This window comes from Pseudophryne corroboree, chromosome 5 (genome assembly GCF_028390025.1).
Source record: "Pseudophryne corroboree isolate aPseCor3 chromosome 5, aPseCor3.hap2, whole genome shotgun sequence".
Classification (NCBI taxonomy): Eukaryota; Metazoa; Chordata; class Amphibia; order Anura; family Myobatrachidae; genus Pseudophryne; species Pseudophryne corroboree.
In genome coordinates, this window is record NC_086448.1 from 612,709,794 (window position 1) to 612,726,943 (window position 17,150).

General features: G+C 45.8%; 1 long non-coding RNA gene across 2 annotated transcripts in view; it reads left to right on the forward strand.

The window, feature by feature from the left end:
• The window catches only part of LOC134928131 (uncharacterized), a 305,108-nt gene that overhangs the window by 39,192 nt on the left and 248,766 nt on the right, over positions 1-17,150 (forward strand). For both annotated transcript variants that reach the window (XR_010177832.1, XR_010177831.1), the window contains exon 2: positions 9,525-9,618. This is a non-coding gene — a long non-coding RNA (uncharacterized LOC134928131). The remainder of the gene's footprint in view (positions 1-9,524; positions 9,619-17,150) is intronic.

A 17,150-nucleotide genomic window follows, 5' to 3' on the forward strand; every position in this document is an offset into this window, starting at 1 on the left:
TTCTCTGACAGCAAAACTGTGTCAGGGCATGCTGGGATGTGTAGTTTCTCAACAGCTGGAGGGCCGCAGTTTGGACATGCCTGCCCTACATGGTCTTTCTCCTGATGAAGAGCCTGGAGGGGCTCTGACCTCTTTCTGGCTCCTCTGCAGGCTCAGTCCTGCCTGCCTCTGTATGAGCTCCTTTGCTCTCTCTCTTGCATCCTCTCCCTTTCCTGGGAAGGGGTCTGGGAAAATAACCTGGAGAAGCACCTGTGTCTCCTGAGCTCTCTTCTCTCTTTCTCTGATCAGACACAATGGCAGTCTGTCAGACAGAGAACCAGGAACAAGCAGTAGGTATAGGAATCATTTGATGTTTTATCGGAACCATCATAAAATGGTTGCAATTGTCAATGTTTAAGCTTGCAATGGTGAGGATCCAATATTTCTCACCATCGCTAGGTTTCTACCCCTGTGTTTCCTCAATGTTTTTTGGTTTTCTGTGCTGCTGTAGTTTGTGGCTGACAGAGTGAAAGACACTCTGGTCAGCCAATCAGCAGCAGCACAAGCTGGTTGGCAGCTATTGTGAATTCAGCAGTGAGTGACATTGTGCTGGATAGATAAATAGATAGCTAGCTAGATAGATATGTCATACCATGTGCTGCAGCAGGAGGTGTGACCAATGCCACAGTAATGTTGAGGGTATATATAGATTCAGCAGCCATACAGCATAAAAAAGATAAAGGACCTAACAAAGTGTGCAAAATATTTGAATCCAATAAAAGCTTCCATATGCTTAAGCTTTCATCTGTATGTGTTCATACATTACATGTATTCGGACCATGTCCGTTGACATGGTCCAGATGAAAGACTGAGCATTGATGATATGTAAGTATTTAATGAATTAAAATATTTTGCACTTTATCAAGGATGTGCTGGTCCTTTATCTATAGTATGCTGCATGGCTGCTGAAGATAATTTTGTATATATACAGTACACTTGGCTGGACGTGGCACTTTGATGTTATTTGAGGGATAAGTGTGCAATTCCTCTATTAGGAGTGTGAAAGTGTATCACTTTTCACTATACCCTCTGAGGAAACGGCCACATCTATAGAGCCGAGAAATGTGTCAGGGAACAGTGATAATCTCCAGGTCTATGGCATCCACGTTCGGGTATTTACCCTGATTATCAGCGGATCACATCTATCTTACTGCTGACTCCATTGCTGCAAGGATCCCAGACGGCTGTTTACTGCACAGATCAATATTCAGATAAAGAGTCACCGGCCGGCCGGCAGAAATACTCAACGCACTTTAATACAGACGGGATAATTAGGACTTAGACTGACTCCATGCACCCCTATTATAAGACAAACACATTTGTCTACAGCACTGTGAGTAACTCAGGCTCCCGAAGCCCATGCAGAAATCGATACTGTGTTGCCGTCTTACCAGGTCATTGTTACTACTTATATTCTTCTAAAGAAAAGAGACATGTTTTCAATGTAACATTCCTTTGGAAACTTAATAACCCTATTGTAATGACTCTGATCCTGCACTGATTATTTGTCAATTTTCTGTCAGGAAGGACTATTCAAAAGTGGTCTCTTGTCATAGATATTAATTTGACATCAAGCGCATTTTTTGCTACTGGCTATCCTACCATTTATATCTATTTATATTGTAATTTTATTCTGGGTCCTTTTGTTTGTTTTTATGATGCACATGCAATTTGTTTTAAACAGGTTATAGGATTAAATATTGTGGTTATATATCTTTTGCGCTCTTTTCTTTTCTTTCCTTTCCTTTCCCTACATATAGATACAGAGAGCCCTAACCACATCCAAAGAACATTCTTTGGGAGACAAATCTGGAGACGAAGGCCGGAACCACAATCTCTTGGTTAAGGTGAAAAGATGACACCACCTTAAGCAAATGACCTGGGCGAGTTCGTAGAACTGCCCGGTCCCAGTGGAATATGGGAAAGTGTGGACGACAGGACAAAGCGCATAAGTACGACACCCATCTTGCAGAGGCAATAGCCAGCAAGAACAGAACCTTGGCTGTGAGCCATTTAAGGTCCACCGATTCAAGTGGTTCAAATGGAGACTCTTGCAGGGCATTCAGCACAACAGACAAATCCCATGGAGCCACAGGAGGGACATAGGGAGGCTGAATCCGAATAATGCCCTGAATGAACGTATGAACATCAGGTATATAGGCAATCTTTATCTGAAAATAAACCGACAAGGCAGATATATGAACCTTGAGGGAGGCCAGACGAAGACCTAAGTCCAGGCATCTGTGCAGAAAAGCCAGTATTCTGGAAGTTCTGAATCTATGGACATCGTAATTCTTCTCAGCACACCAGGTGAAGTAAAAATTCCAGACCCTGTAATAAATCCGGGCGGAAGCCAGTTTGTGGGCTTTCAACATCGTTTGAATAACCGCCTCTGAAAATCCTTTGGCACTCAGGAGTGATGCTTCGAGAGCCACGCTGTCAAAGCCAGTCTGTCCAGGTCTGGGCAGAGGTGTAGCTAGGTTCCATGGTGCCCGGAGCAAGGGTATGTTTCGGCGCCCCCTCCCCTGTGCTGAATTGGAGGCATGTTACATTTGAAAATAAAAACTATAGAAATATTCTAAATTGGTGACAGGGACGGTTCTAGACCTTGTGGAGCTCAAGGTGAAAGGTTTCCTTTGGACACCCCACATGTTTAAAACAGGGACAGTGCGTGCTGAGTGTGCACCCCCTCTGCTTCTTCTCCTGCTCTACGACTGCCTGTACAGCTGATCGCGGTATAGCGGACAGAGGCGGGGGTGGGCAGGCGACGCACCCTCTAACTTTTCCAGCACCCGGAGCTTGTGCTCCACCGGAGCCACCCTCGCTACACCCCTGGGTCTGGGTAGAGACAAAGGCCCTGTACGAGGAGGTCTGCTCGTTGAGGAAATAGAAGAGGATGCCCTGTCGATAGACCCTGCAGGTCTGAGAACCAATGCCTTCTGGGCCACGCTGGAGCGACTAGAAGCAGTATTCTTCCTTCCTGTTTGAACTTCCGTAGAACCCTGGGCAGGGGTGACACTGGAGGGAACACGAAACACAGCCAAAAGTTCCATGGTACCGCCAGTGTGTCCACGAACGCTGCTTGAGGATCCCTGGTCTGAGATCCGAAGACTGGAAACTTGTGATTGTGTCGAGACGCCATGAGGTCTACGTCTGGTAGACCACACCTGTCCACTAGGAATTGAAAGACTTCTGGATGAAGACTCCACTCTCCGACGTGTACATCCTGGCGACTGAGGTAGTCCGCTTCTCAGTTCAGGACACCCGTAATGAACACTGCCGATATATTTGGCAGATGGCGTTCTGCCCAACAAAGAATTTTTGACACTTCCTTCATAGCCAAGCAGCTCTGAGTGCCGCCTTGATGGTTTATGCATGCCACTGTTGTTGCGTTGTCTGACCGTACCTGAGGGGTCATTCTGAGTTGTTCGCTCGCTAGCAGTTTTTTGCAGCCGTGCAAACGCTATGCCACCTCCCACTGGGAGTGTATTTTAGCTTAGCAGAAGTGCAAACGAAAGGATCGCAGAGCGGCTACAAAATAATTTTGTGCAGTTTCAGAGTAGCTTCAGACCTACTCAGCGCTTGCGATCACTTCAGACTGTTCAGTTCCTGTTTTGACGTCACAAGCACGCCCAGTGTTCACCCAGCCATGCCTGCATTTTTCCTGGCACGCCTGCGTTTTTCCGAACACTCCCTGAAAACGGTCAGTTGACACCCAGAAACGCCCAGTTCATGTCAATAACTCTGCGGCCAGCAGTGAGACTGAAAAGCTTCTCTAGACCTTGTGTGATACTACATCGTTCGTTGCAATAGTATGATGCGCGTGCGCATTGCGCTGCATACGCATGCGCAGAAGTGCCATTTTTTTGCCTGATCGCTGCGCAGCGAATGAATGCAGCTAGCAATCAACTCGGAATGACCACCCTGAACCGTCCTGTTCTGTACCAAAGGCAGGGCATGTGATAACGCAGTGAACACTGCCCTCAGCTCTAGGATGTTTATTGGGAGGAGTGATTCTTTCTCGGCCCACCGACCCTAAAAAGAGAGTTGCTCCAACACCACGCCCCATCCCCTCAGACTGGCATCCATCATCAGGAGAACCCAGTCGGGGATCCAGAAGGGACGGCTCCTGCTCAATTGCTGGTCCTGGAGCCACCAGATCAGCAACAAAGGAACCTCTGGAGTCAATGAGATAATTTGGTATCTGATCCGATGAGGCAGGCCATTCCACTTGGAAAGAATTAATCGTTGCAGAGGGCGGGAATGAAATTGAGCATACTCCACCATGTCGAACGCCGACACCATCAGGCCAAGTACTTGCATCGCCAAGTGTATCGACACTCTGGGGTAATGGATGAAGTGTCTTATCCTGTCCAAGATTTTCAGGACCTTGTCTGGAGACAGGAACATTCTCTGACTGTGTGTGTCCAGATACGCCCCTAGGTGCACCATGCTCTGAGCTGGGACCAGCGAGGACTTCTTCCAGTTGATCAGCCATCGGTAGGCTTGTAAGCAACTCACCATCAATTATAGATGACTGAGGAGGACATTGTGGTAACTCACCAGAATCAGCAGGGCGTCCAAGTATGGCAGGATTTTTACTCCCTGGCAACGGAGGTGTGCCGTCATCATGGCCATAACCTTGGTGAAGATCCGAGGAGCCGTGGCCAGTCCAAACGGCAGAGCCTGGAATTGGTAATAACTGTCACCAATAGCAAACCACAGGAACTGCTGATGCGATATGGCAATAAAAATATGCAGATAAGCATCCTGTATATCCAGAGATACCATGTAATCTCCGGGTTCCATAGCCAGCATGATTGAGTGCAACATTTCCATATAAAAATTGGCTACCCTCACGAACTTGTTCAGTGATTTGAGGTTGAGTATAGGCCGAAAAGACGCATTGAGTTTCTGCACTAGAAACAGGGTTGAATAATAGCCTCTGCCCCGCTGGGACTGAGGTACCGGCACAACCACTCCTGTACTCAGGAGGGAACCTTCCACCGTTTGTAGAGCCTGCGCCTTCAACGGATCTGAAGGGAGTACTATAGTGCAGAACTGGTGAGGGGGATGTCTCTTGAAGGAGACAGCCTACCCGTGAGAGACAACTTCCAGTACCCAAGCACCTGAAGTGGTCTTCAACCAGACCCGAACTCCCACCCTGGGGTCCAACAGGGGGAGGCCCACCCCGTCATGCAGCAGGCTTGTCTTGTTTTGAAGCAGGCTGACGGGCCGCCCAGGGCTGTTTCGTCTTCGGCTTGGTGGTCTTGTGAGCACGAGATTGTCTCGGGTAAGTCTGACCCCTGGCTTTCCCTTGAGGTCGAAAGGAACGAAAAGTGGTAGTCTTCACCTTCTGTGTAGAAGGATTAGTAGGAGGAAGAAAAGCAGTCTTAGCAGCTGCTAATTCAGACACTATTTTATTTAGGTCCTCTCCAAATAAAATGTCCCCAGTGAAGTTGAGTACCTCCAAGGTGTTCTTGGAGTCTAAATCCACTTTCCACGACCTTAACCACAGTATGCAGTGAGCCAGGACAGACGTGGCTCTTTGGCTTGCCATTACCCTACCTGGGAGGACGCCTCCTGAATGTAATAAGTGATGGTGCATATGTGAGACAGGTATTGTCTGGCATTGTAGGAAATATCCTCGGGCACCTCTTCCTCTAACGCCTGAACCCACGCCTCAATACCTTTTGCGGCCCAAGAGGCAGCTATCGTGGGTCTATAAATGGCCCCTGTGAGGGAATATATAGATTTCCGGTATCTCTCCACACGCTTATCTGTCAGTTCCCTCAGTGAGGTGACAGTGGTGACAGGCAGAGTAGACGACACCATGAGACAGGTGATGTGAGAATCCACCGGCCGCGGACTCTCCCATTTATTACATAACTCTGCAGAGAGAGGACATCGAGCCAAAGTCCGTTTAGGCAGTGGGAATTTCTTATCTGGGGTAGACCAGGGTTCACTCCTAATTTCCACAAGATGATCAGAATAGAGTAATACAGTTTTAACCACTTTCTGCTGTTTAAACATATCAGTCTTCTTGGCCACTGTGGTGGAATCCTCATCTTCAGAGATTTGTAAGATCTGCTTAATAGCAACCACTAGGGCAGGGACATCAACTTGTGAGGGGGAATCCTTGTCAGTAACACAGGATTCAGTGGCTGACAGGACTGTATGCTCCCCCTCCTCTTCAGATGAAACATCAGAGAGGTTAGTGGATTATGAGGAGGAAGCAGCCCGCATAGTGGGCCCAGGGACACGGGAGTGACCTGGAGTAGATTTCTGTCTAACCAAAGACTGATTTAACTGCTGCAGTTGGCTAGACCAATTTTTTGCCCAAGGTGGATTTACCATAGGGACAATTTGGGGTGGCAGTGCCACCGGAGGTCCCATAGGGGGGGGGGGGGGGGATAAACGGTCCACCAGAGTCTCCAGGAGGGTAGTGAACATAGCCCAGGGTGGCTCTATTGTAGTCACAGGAGCTTCAGGCTGACTGGGAGGCGTATGACATTTAGTACACAGACAATCACACAATACTTCCCTCTTAGGTAAACCTTTGGCGCATACCTTGCAAATTACAGGAGCCTCAAGAGCTTTACTGCCCTTATTGTTAGACATTGTAATAAAGCAACAATCAGGATAATAGTATGATGAAGCCAGACAAAGTATACAACCTGCGTAAAAGTACACAACCTATGCAAAAGTACACAAACGTGAACTAAGTCCCGGTTGTACATGACTGTAACACAGTAAAATATCCATATAATGATAAGTACTGTGTACATTATATTAGAGGACCCTGATGCACCTAGTCCCTTTGGGTACAGAATATAATGATAGATACTTTTAGATGGGATACACATGAGAGTGAAACCACACAGCAAATTTCTGGCACAAGCAGTCACAGGCAATGCAGAGATTATTATAAGCACAATAAAACCTGCTGTATGGTGTATTGAGGCAAGATGTATGAGGACACATCTGTATCCAAGCAGAGGCAGAGGTCACAGTGTGAGTGCTGTGTGTGGATTGGTTGGATGTGCAATAGTGTTAGGGGCATATGTGTAAAAGGCATTATGTGTGTCGCGTACAAATGCATTAATAATGTGTGGCATATGTGTAAGGGACAATGGTGGTCATTCCGAGTTGTTCGCTCGTTGCCGTTTTTCGCAATGCAGCGATTAGGTGGGAAATGCGCATGCGCATGGTACGCAGTGCGCATGCGCTAAGTTATTTAACACAAAACTTAGTAGATTTGCTGGTGTTCGTGCAGCGCTTTTCAGTCGCACTGCTGATCGGTGAGTGATTGACAGGAAAGGGGCGTTTCTGGGAGGTAACTGAGCGTTTTCAGGGAGTGTGCTAAAAACGCAGGCCTACCAGCTAAAAACGCAGGAGTGGCTGGAGAAACGGGGGAGTGGCTGGCCGAACGCAGGGCGTGTTTGTGATGTCAAACCAGGAACTAAACGGACTGAGGTGATCGCAGTCTAAGAGTTACAGAGAAGAAAATGCAGTCAATAAACTACAGCTCCCAGCAGCCCTTAGCGCCTGAATGCTTTGGCGCTAAGGGTTGCTGGGAGCTGTAGTTTATTGAGTGCATATACTTCCATGTAATGCGGCGCCATGGGACACCGGCGCTAACAATAGTGACTGGCAGGCAGAACTGACTGACTCGCTGAATCAATGTAAAAGGTGAGAGTGCTGTGCAATGTTAGTGTCAGCTTCCAGACATTACCCTCCGCGATATCACCTACTCAGTTCGTTACATTAGCCATCTCGGGGCTTCCAGGCTGGCCAGCCAGGTGCTGTGTTGCGGAGCTAGGGCCTCTGGGGATCTGTGCACGGCTGTGGCAGGGAGGCACTTCTATTACATCACACACAGAGGAGGCTCCGGGGCTCAGAGAGTATGCGGCACTGGGAGGGCTATGAAAGCCTTCCGCAGCTCCGCTTTCATACACATCTATGCCGGTGACCGCAGCAGCCTTTGTTCCACGTGTGCCGCGGCTATGGAGTGGGGATTGTTGATGCCGGAAGGGGCAGGCGGACTGGCAGCAGGACACAGGGGGTCATTCCGACCTGATCGTAGCTGTGTTAAATTTAGCACAGCTACGATTACTTACACTGACATGCGGGGGGATGCCCAGGACAGGGCAAGTCTGCCCCGCATGTCAGGCCGCCCCCCCCGCCCCCCGCACAAGTACAAAAGCATTGCAGAGACAATAGTGAAAAAGTTAATATGACAGGGCTCCCAGTCCTATTGTGCTCATCCATAAAGGACCTAAAATGTTGTTCCTTCCCTGTCCAAATTACAACAAAATTGTCTATGTATTGTGCAATAAACTTTATATAATCAGCAATCTCAGGTCTACTAAGAAAGATATCATCCTCCTCACCAAACATAAATGCATTGGAGTATGATAGGGCCACATTGGACCCCATACACATGTCCCCCACACAAAACATAAATGCATTGGTGTACGATGGGGTCACATTGGACCCCATGTTGGAATAGAAAAGGGCCTTCCCCAAATTGTTGCCACAAAGTGGAAGCATAGCGTCGTCCAAAATGTCTTGGTATGCTGAAGCATTAAGATTGCTCTTCACTGAAGGTAAGGGGCCTAGCCCAAACCCTGAAAAACAGCCCTATACCATTATCCCTCCTCCACCAAACTTCACAGTTGGCATAATACAGTCAGGCAGGTAACGTTCTCCCGGCATCCACCAAACCCAGACTCACCCATCTGACTTCCAAACAGAGAAGCGTGATTCATCACTCCACAGAACACCTTTCCACTGCTCTACAGTCTAGTGCCTCTTTGCATTACACCACTCCATCTGACACTTGGCATTGGACTTGGTGATGTGAGGCTTGCATGCAGCTGCTCGGAAACCAATTCCATTAAGCCTCCGCCGTACAGTTATTGTGCTTACATTAATGCCAGTGGAAGTTCGGAACTCTTCAGCTATAGAATCAGGAGAGCGTTGGTGACTTTTACGCCCCACGCTGCTTAGCGGTCATTGACCCCGTCCTGTGATTTTATATGGTCTTTTGCTTTGTGACTGAGTTGCTGCTGCCTGTTCCTAAACGCTTCCACTTTCTATTAATATCACTTACAGTTGACCGTGGAATATCCAGCGGGGATGAAATTTCACAAACCGTCTTATTGCAAAGGAGGCATCCTATCACAGTACCACGCTTGAAGTCACTGAGCATTCAGAATGACCCATTTTGTATCACAAATGTTTGCAAATGGAGACTGCATGGCTGGGTGCTTGATTGTATACACCTTAAACGCCTGAATTCAATAATTAACAGGTGTGGCCAAGTACTTTTGTCTATCTATCTATCTATCTATCTATCTATCTATCTATCTATCTATCTATCTATCTATCTAATCGTATGCCTCCATCAAGATAAAAGTAATAAAGGGATGATTTCAGAAATATACTAAAGATGTTTTCTTTCAATGTTCCATCCTTAACAGGCAGTAAGAGAGTAAAAGGATCAGTCAGCAGCGCCACCCGAGACATGAAGACGTTAGCAGGCGGGCAGTGGCAGCCTGCGGGTGAGACTAACAGGTCAGTGAAGCCTCACTCTGTGCAGGGATGGCGGGAGATGGCGCACTTACTGCTTGGCGTCGTAGGCAGCTGCGTACCCTGTGTAATTGGCCGATGGCCCTGCTCCCATGTCTCCACGTAACACACATCACTTCTAAATACCGCTGCGCTAAATCTCCTCCCTTCCCTGTAATGGTGGCAGTCGTTTCTCTGGGCTCCCTACATTTTCTGGCAGTTACATTACATGTAGTAACCCTCATATATGTTTATTGGGATAGGTGGACATTTAGTACAGGCCAGTGGTATTTAAAAAGTATAACCCCTTTATTGGTTACAGTCTCATTTGTAAATAATTATTGTCAGACAGAAAATGTAATGTCCTGTTATTTGTAATCTGTCACATGCAAAACTAACAATAATAACAAACATTATTTCAAGTTAACTCTACCATAAAATATAAGTCAACCTTTTGTCTGGAGAACTGTAACCCCCCCCCTTCTACTTTCCCTGGTCCCCTTAATTTAAGTCTTCTCTGGTATGCTGATGTTCGGGCTTCTGGGGGCCCTGAAGAGATTATGCCCCCAAATATGGAGTGCTCAGTTAGGAATAGCCATAGAAAACCGCCATGTTGTTCCCTCTTCCTGTCCCTTGCTTCGAATGATTGGCGGGGGGGGGGGGGGGGGGGGGCAATACATATGTGCTCCCATATACAATTGCTCTGAACAATCCAAAATCCATTCAGATTTAATTCTGTTACTCAGGAGAGAATTGGGCAGGGTGAGGCCTGAGTGACGAGTCCACTGTTACAATTTTTAGTAATAGAGCTAGAGAATAAAGGTATTAAAATAGTTACTTTGTTTTATTAAGCAAAAGTTAAATGAATATTTATTAAGTCATCCGAAGAATGTTCTTTATACAGGGAAGAACAGCAGAGCTTTTATATAGACCAAAGGTATTTACAATTAATAGGAAAGAAGTAAGAAGAGTAAAAACAAATTTAAAAGTTACGTGCTATGCATTGCCATAATATTGATGAATGTGTGTCTTACATCCCAAGTCATGTGACCAAGACATGCAAATAAAGTAACGTGCAAGCAGGGCTGTCTGGACATCATTGTAGGCCCTGAGCAAAGCAATGTACGGGTGCCTCTATCCAACCATTCACGATAATAAATGGGGAAAAAAATAACTTAACCCTCTTGTAGGCCCATGCTGTCTGTCCACATGCTTCCATACAGTGAATAGTTGTCAGCACTTTGATTGGTGGATAGCTCCAGCCATCCACCAATCAACATACTGATAGCCATTCACTATTAGACTGCAGGTTGTAAAGCAGGTAGAGAATGCTAAAAAAAAATGGAAGAAATCACCTGTAACCTCCTTGCAGCTGTTTTACAAGGAATACTCTACCCTTGAGAATCACAGACATACATAAAATAAAATAAAACCAGCACCTGGGGGCAGGTAATTTAATAATACACTGCTCAAAAAAAAAAAGGGAACACTTAAACAACACAATGTAACTCCAAGTCAATCACACTTCTGTGAAATCAAACTGTCCACTTAGGAAGCAACACTGATTGACAATCAGTTTCACATGCTGTTGTGCAAATGGAATAGACAACAGGTGGAAATTATAGGCAATTAGCAAGACACCCCCAATAAAGGAGTTGTTCTGCAGGTGGTGACCACAGACCACTTCTCAGCTCCTATGCTTTCTGGCTGATGTTTTGGTCACTTTTGAAAGCTGGCGGTGCTTTCACTCTAGTGGTAGCATGAGAGGGAGTCTACAACCCCCACAAGTGGCTCAGGTAGTGCAGCTCATCCAGGATGGCACATCAATGCGAGCTGTGGCAAGAAGGTTTGCTGTGTCTGTCAGCGTAGTGTCCAGAGCATGGAGGCGCTACCAGCAGACAGGCCAGTGCATCAGGAGACATGGAGGAGGCCGTAGGAGGGCAACAACCCAGCAGCAGGACTGCTACCTCCGCCTTTGTGCAAGGAGGAACAGGAGGAGCACTGCCAGAGCCCTGCAAAATGACCTCCAGCAAGCCACAAATGTGCATGTGTCTACTCAAACGATCAGACACAGACTCCATGAGGGTGGTATGAGGGCCCGACGTCCACAGGTGGGGATTGTGCTTACAGCCCAACACCGTGCAGGACGTTTGGCATTTGCCAGAGAATGCCAAGATTGGCAAATTCGCCACTGGCGCCCTGTGCTCTTCACAGATGAAAGCAGGTTCTCACTGAGCACATGTGACAGACGTGACAGAGTCTGGAGACGCCAAGGAGAATGTTCTGCTGCCTGCAACATCCTCCAGCATGACCGGTTTGGCAGTGGGTCAGAAATGGTGTGGGGTGGCATTTCTTTGGGGGGCCGCACAACCCTCCATGTGCTCACCAGAGGTAGCCTGACTTCCATTAGGTACCGAGATTAGATCCTCAGACCCCTTGTGAGACCATATGCTGGTGCGGTTGGCCCTGGGTTCCTCCTAATGCAAGACAATGCTAGACCTCATGTGGCTGGAGTGTGTCAGCAGTTCCTGAAAGATGAAGGCATTGATGCTATGGACTGGCCCGCCCGTTCCCCAGACCTGAATCCAATTGAGCACATCTGGGACATCATGTCTCGCTCCATCCACCAACGCCACGTTGCACCACAGACTGTCCAGGAGTTGGCGGATGCTTTAGTCCAGGTCTGGGAGGATATCCCTCAGGAGACCATCCGCCACCTCATCAGAAGCATGCCCAGGCATTGTAGGGAGGTCATACAGGCACGTGGAGGCCACTACTGAGCCTCATTTTGACTTGTTTTAAGGACATGTGGACATGTGTTTTTCCACTTTAATTTTGAGTGTGACTCCAAATCCAGACCTCCATGAGTTAATAAATTTGATTTCCATTGATAATTTCTGTGTGATTTTGTTGTCAGCACATTCAACTATGTAAAGAACAAAGTATTTAATAAGAATATATCATTCATTCAGATCTAGGATGTGTTATTTTAGTGTTCCCTTTATTTTTTTGAGCAGTGTATATTATATAGAGTATGCTGCCTGGCTGCTCTGATTGTGTGTAATTCACAATCAGAGTGGTTAGGCAGAATTCGTGGTATCCAGTTTATAGGTCAACAGTGAAAGGTCGACATGCATTTGGACGAAATGGCGAAAAAAATCGACATATTCACCTGGTTGATATGACACTGGTCGACACATAAAAAGGTGTTAACCTAGACTTTGTCGACATTTTAACTGTTGACCCACTGAACGATATACAGGTTTCTTTACCTGCCTCTCAAGAAGCTCTGGAGGCACAAGCTCTGGAGGCACAAGCCCAAGCGGCAGATGCCCCCTGGCCAAGCCACTGCTCTAAGGCCCCTAGACTCGTTAGGCCCTGGACAGTTGCCCATTGTGCCTATACATTAAGATGGCCCTGAGTGCAAGCAATAATGGATATGTCTATGTAACAATAGACTAGGTATAGACATCGATGTTCAATGGTTTTACACTATTGATGTTTTTCTTATGATTTTTGTGTTTTCACCAATCGATGGCGGCTCTCCGATGGTAGCCGCTATTACATGGTGTGGAAGTAATGGCCATCCTATGTTAAGATAAAGCTTAATTTAGCTGTCTGACATTGCGAACAGCAGCTGTGTTTTTGCAAAAGTGCAACCATTGCAATTTTCCAGCAAATTATTTTGATGCTGTGGTTAGTTATCATCACATTGAATGTTTTGATGGCAGAAGCCTAGCCACTTTTCGATGGTGGGCTTCCGATGTCTATCCCTACAACAGTCTTTTTTGTAACCATTCTAGTATAATCAGATGCTGTGCTGGTGTTTTGATTTTGATTTTCTAATTTTATTTTCTGAGGAAGACGATTCATCCTCAAAACTGACTTGAGTAATGTTGGTGTATTTATTTTGGCTGGCTGGATTTGCTGTAGAACCTGACCATAGGGTGTTGCTGACTGCTAACTATCCAAGCACCATAGTGGTATATGAGATTCACATGCTCACTTCCCCATGTCACATGGTGGTTGTACAGGCTCTCTTGTGAGTGTATCCTATGTATTTTAGCTTCTATTGTTAGTAAATGCGCTTGATCTGTTAGAGGCCTTCTCTATTCTTTCCTCTATTATAGAGTAACTTTGAAACTTGTTTTTATGTGGTCTGACTCTTGGTTTCGTAATGTGGATTCTCTGAGGATTGGGAGGATCAACTCACATTCCATGAGCAGTTATACTACAAAATAAGGAGATACTGACAGTGGATTTGTGGGAATACAAAACACTGTACAGAGATACATTTAAATATGTGTATTATCTATATCCCTATTTACTCTATTTGTAAATAATTGGAATACTAAATATTTGTAATAAGATGTATATTTAGCACATTAATACAATGATGTAAAAGAGGAAATAAGTTATTGCCTTACTTATAGTGTAAGTTCAGTATCAGAAGTGCACCAGTGGGACACAAAGGAAGTGCTCTTTGCAGTCTATAGAAGATTTTGAGACTTATTTACAATATGCAGATGCAGGGTGAACACTGATTCGCATATCAGTGTACATGTTTTTCTGAGTGCTGAAGGTATTAATCAATAAAAGGAGAGCACACTGGGAAGATATGAATATGTGCCCATCCTTTGCAAGGGGAAATAGTACTTCCCCAGAACACAAATAGGCTGGATGGTTACATCTGCATAGATGTATGTAAGCAGGTTTTATCTCACTGATAATCTATGTAAGCAAAAGATTAAAAAGAATATATGATGTATTAATGAGCTATTACTTTTCTATATAATAACAACTGAGGGTGAAGAAAGCAAGTAAGTGATAGTACCATTGGTGAAACAAGTAGGTAAGTGACAGTACCACTGGTGAAACAAGTGGGTAAGTGACAGCAACATTGGTGAAACAAGCAGTTCAGATGTGAACGAAAAAATGTGGGCATGAATTGCAGATATCAGCATGTTGCACATGCACCAGAGTAAGAAATCGGCAATTGCGCATGTGACGGCTCAGGCACATGCATACGAATGTAGATCACTAGTTCCTACAGATTAATCGGCCTATTGACGGACCTCACTTTGAATGAAATGGGCTGTACCTAGATGGCGACCATGCAACTGCACGGACGGAACTGTTCTGTCCCATGGCAGTGTTATGGGAGTGTAGTGGACGTGTAAGCCAGCTTCTGTGCTCCATTGTAGAATGCAGACAGAAATTGGACATCTGCTTCAGATGAATCTTCTGCACCCATCAGATACTAATGATGACAGTTGTGGCTGCAGACATAAATACATTTAGCGGGATAGGCTTTCAAGTGAACAGATTTTTGGCAGACATGAATTTATTCTTGCATTATTAAGAAGTAAGTAGAATGCGACACAATCAGGCCCAATGGTGTTATGTACTATATAAACGCGAAAATCCGTCCATCTGTCTTTCTATACAAATCCACAGTTTACAAGCTACGATCGTGAAATTTTACATACGAGCGTATTAAAACACGGCGAGGCAACTGAAACAATTAGAAATCCCTAGCACCCCTAGGGAGGGCAGAGAAAGCAGCACAGAGTATATCAGGAGACAGCATAACTCCGGAATTGCTGGAGCAATGTACTCAAAAATTGGTACACATATGCCTTACAATCTGACAACAAACACTGTTGGGGGAAGACACCCCTAGCACCCCTAGGGGTGAGGCAGCAGCACTGAGTATTTCCGCAGACAGTATAACTGGAAGGCCTGGAGCAATTTACACCAAACTTGGTACACATCTGACTTACACTCTGGGAACAAACTCTGTGAGAGTTAGACACCCCTAGCACCCCTATGGGTGGGACAGCAGCACATCATACTTCAGGAGACAGCATAACTCCTGCAAGCCTGGACCAATTTACAACAAACTTGGTACACATATGACTTACAAGCTGGGAACAAACTCTGTGGGGGTTAGACACCCCTAGCAACCCTAGGGGTGAAACAGCAGCACAGAGTATTTCAGAAGACAGCATAACTCCCGCATGCCTGGACCAATTTACAACAAACTTGCTACACATATGACTTACAAGCTGGGAACAAACAATGTGCAGTTTAGACACCCCTAGCACCCCTAGGGGTGAGGCAGCAGCACAGAGTTTTTCAGCAGACAGCATAACTCTGGAATGCCTGGAGCAATTTACACCAAAATTGCTACACATATGACTTGCACACTGGGAACAGACACTGTGGGGGTAACACACCACTAGCACCCCTAGGGGTGGGACAGCAGCACAGACTATATCAGGACATGCATGATATGTCAGTGATGACAGGGCTGCATGTGACATGCCCAGTGACATGCAGGTAGCACAAACCCACACACTGAGAGTTATATAGTGGAAGTAGCACAGTCCCCCAGCAGCACAGAGTATATCAGGAGATACATAATGTGCTGCGCTATATAAGAAACTGTAAAAAAATCGATAATTTCACTGGGGCACTGACATGATGTGAGGAGGGGAATGGAGGCAGCAGGAAGCCACAGACTGAGAGTTGTATAGAGGGAAGAGCAGGGTCCCTTGGGGGACCAAAAAGGGGTCCGGCCAATACACAAAGTGCGTCAGGGAAGCAAGATATGCATATATACTAGATCTCCAACCAACGTAAATTAATGAACAACTATCATATTAATTTACCATCCTCATCCCGTAGCAAAGCACAGGTATTCAGCTATCTACAATGTTATTTATACTGTGTGTTTAATATTTACATTTATTTTTGTAAACAAACATTCTTAAAATCTCGGGCAACGCCGGGTAATCCAGCTATTCTGTGCTAAATAAAGCTTGCAGAATAATGTATTTTCCCTCATACGGGCCCTCATTCCGAGTTGTTCGCTCGTTATTTTTTTTCGCATCGGTGCGATTTTCCGCTAACTGCGCATGCTCAATGTTCGCACTGCGGCTGCGTCAAGTAAATTTGCTAAGAAGTTTGGTGTTTTACTCACGGCATTACAAGGTTTTTTCTTCGTTCTGGTGATCGGAGTGTGATTGACAGGAAGTGGGTGTTTCTGGGCGGAAACTGACCGTTTTATGGGAGTGTGTGAAAAAACGCTGCCGTTTCTGGGAGTGGCTGGAGAAACGGGGGAGTGTCTGGGCGAACGCTGGGTGTGTTTGTGACGTCAAACCAGGAACGAAACTGACTGAACTGATCGCAGTGGCAGAGTAAGTGTCGAGCTACTCAGAAACTGCTAAGAAATTTCTATTCGCAATTTTGAGAATCTTTCGTTCGCAATTCTGCTAAGCTAAGATTCACTCCCAGTAGGCGGCGGCTTAGCGTGTGCAATGCTGCTAAAAGCAGCTTGCGAGCGAACAACTCGGAATGAGGGCCACTGTAAGCTGAGCTATATACATTCTGAGAAGTGTGCTGCTCTGTGTCTGAGGCATGTATGCATTGGGAATACATTACATACACTTGGGTTTTTTAACCATTTCTTCTTGTCAAATAGGCAATTACTATCACTCTTCAATCAAATTTAAAAATTCTATTAATACAGTAAT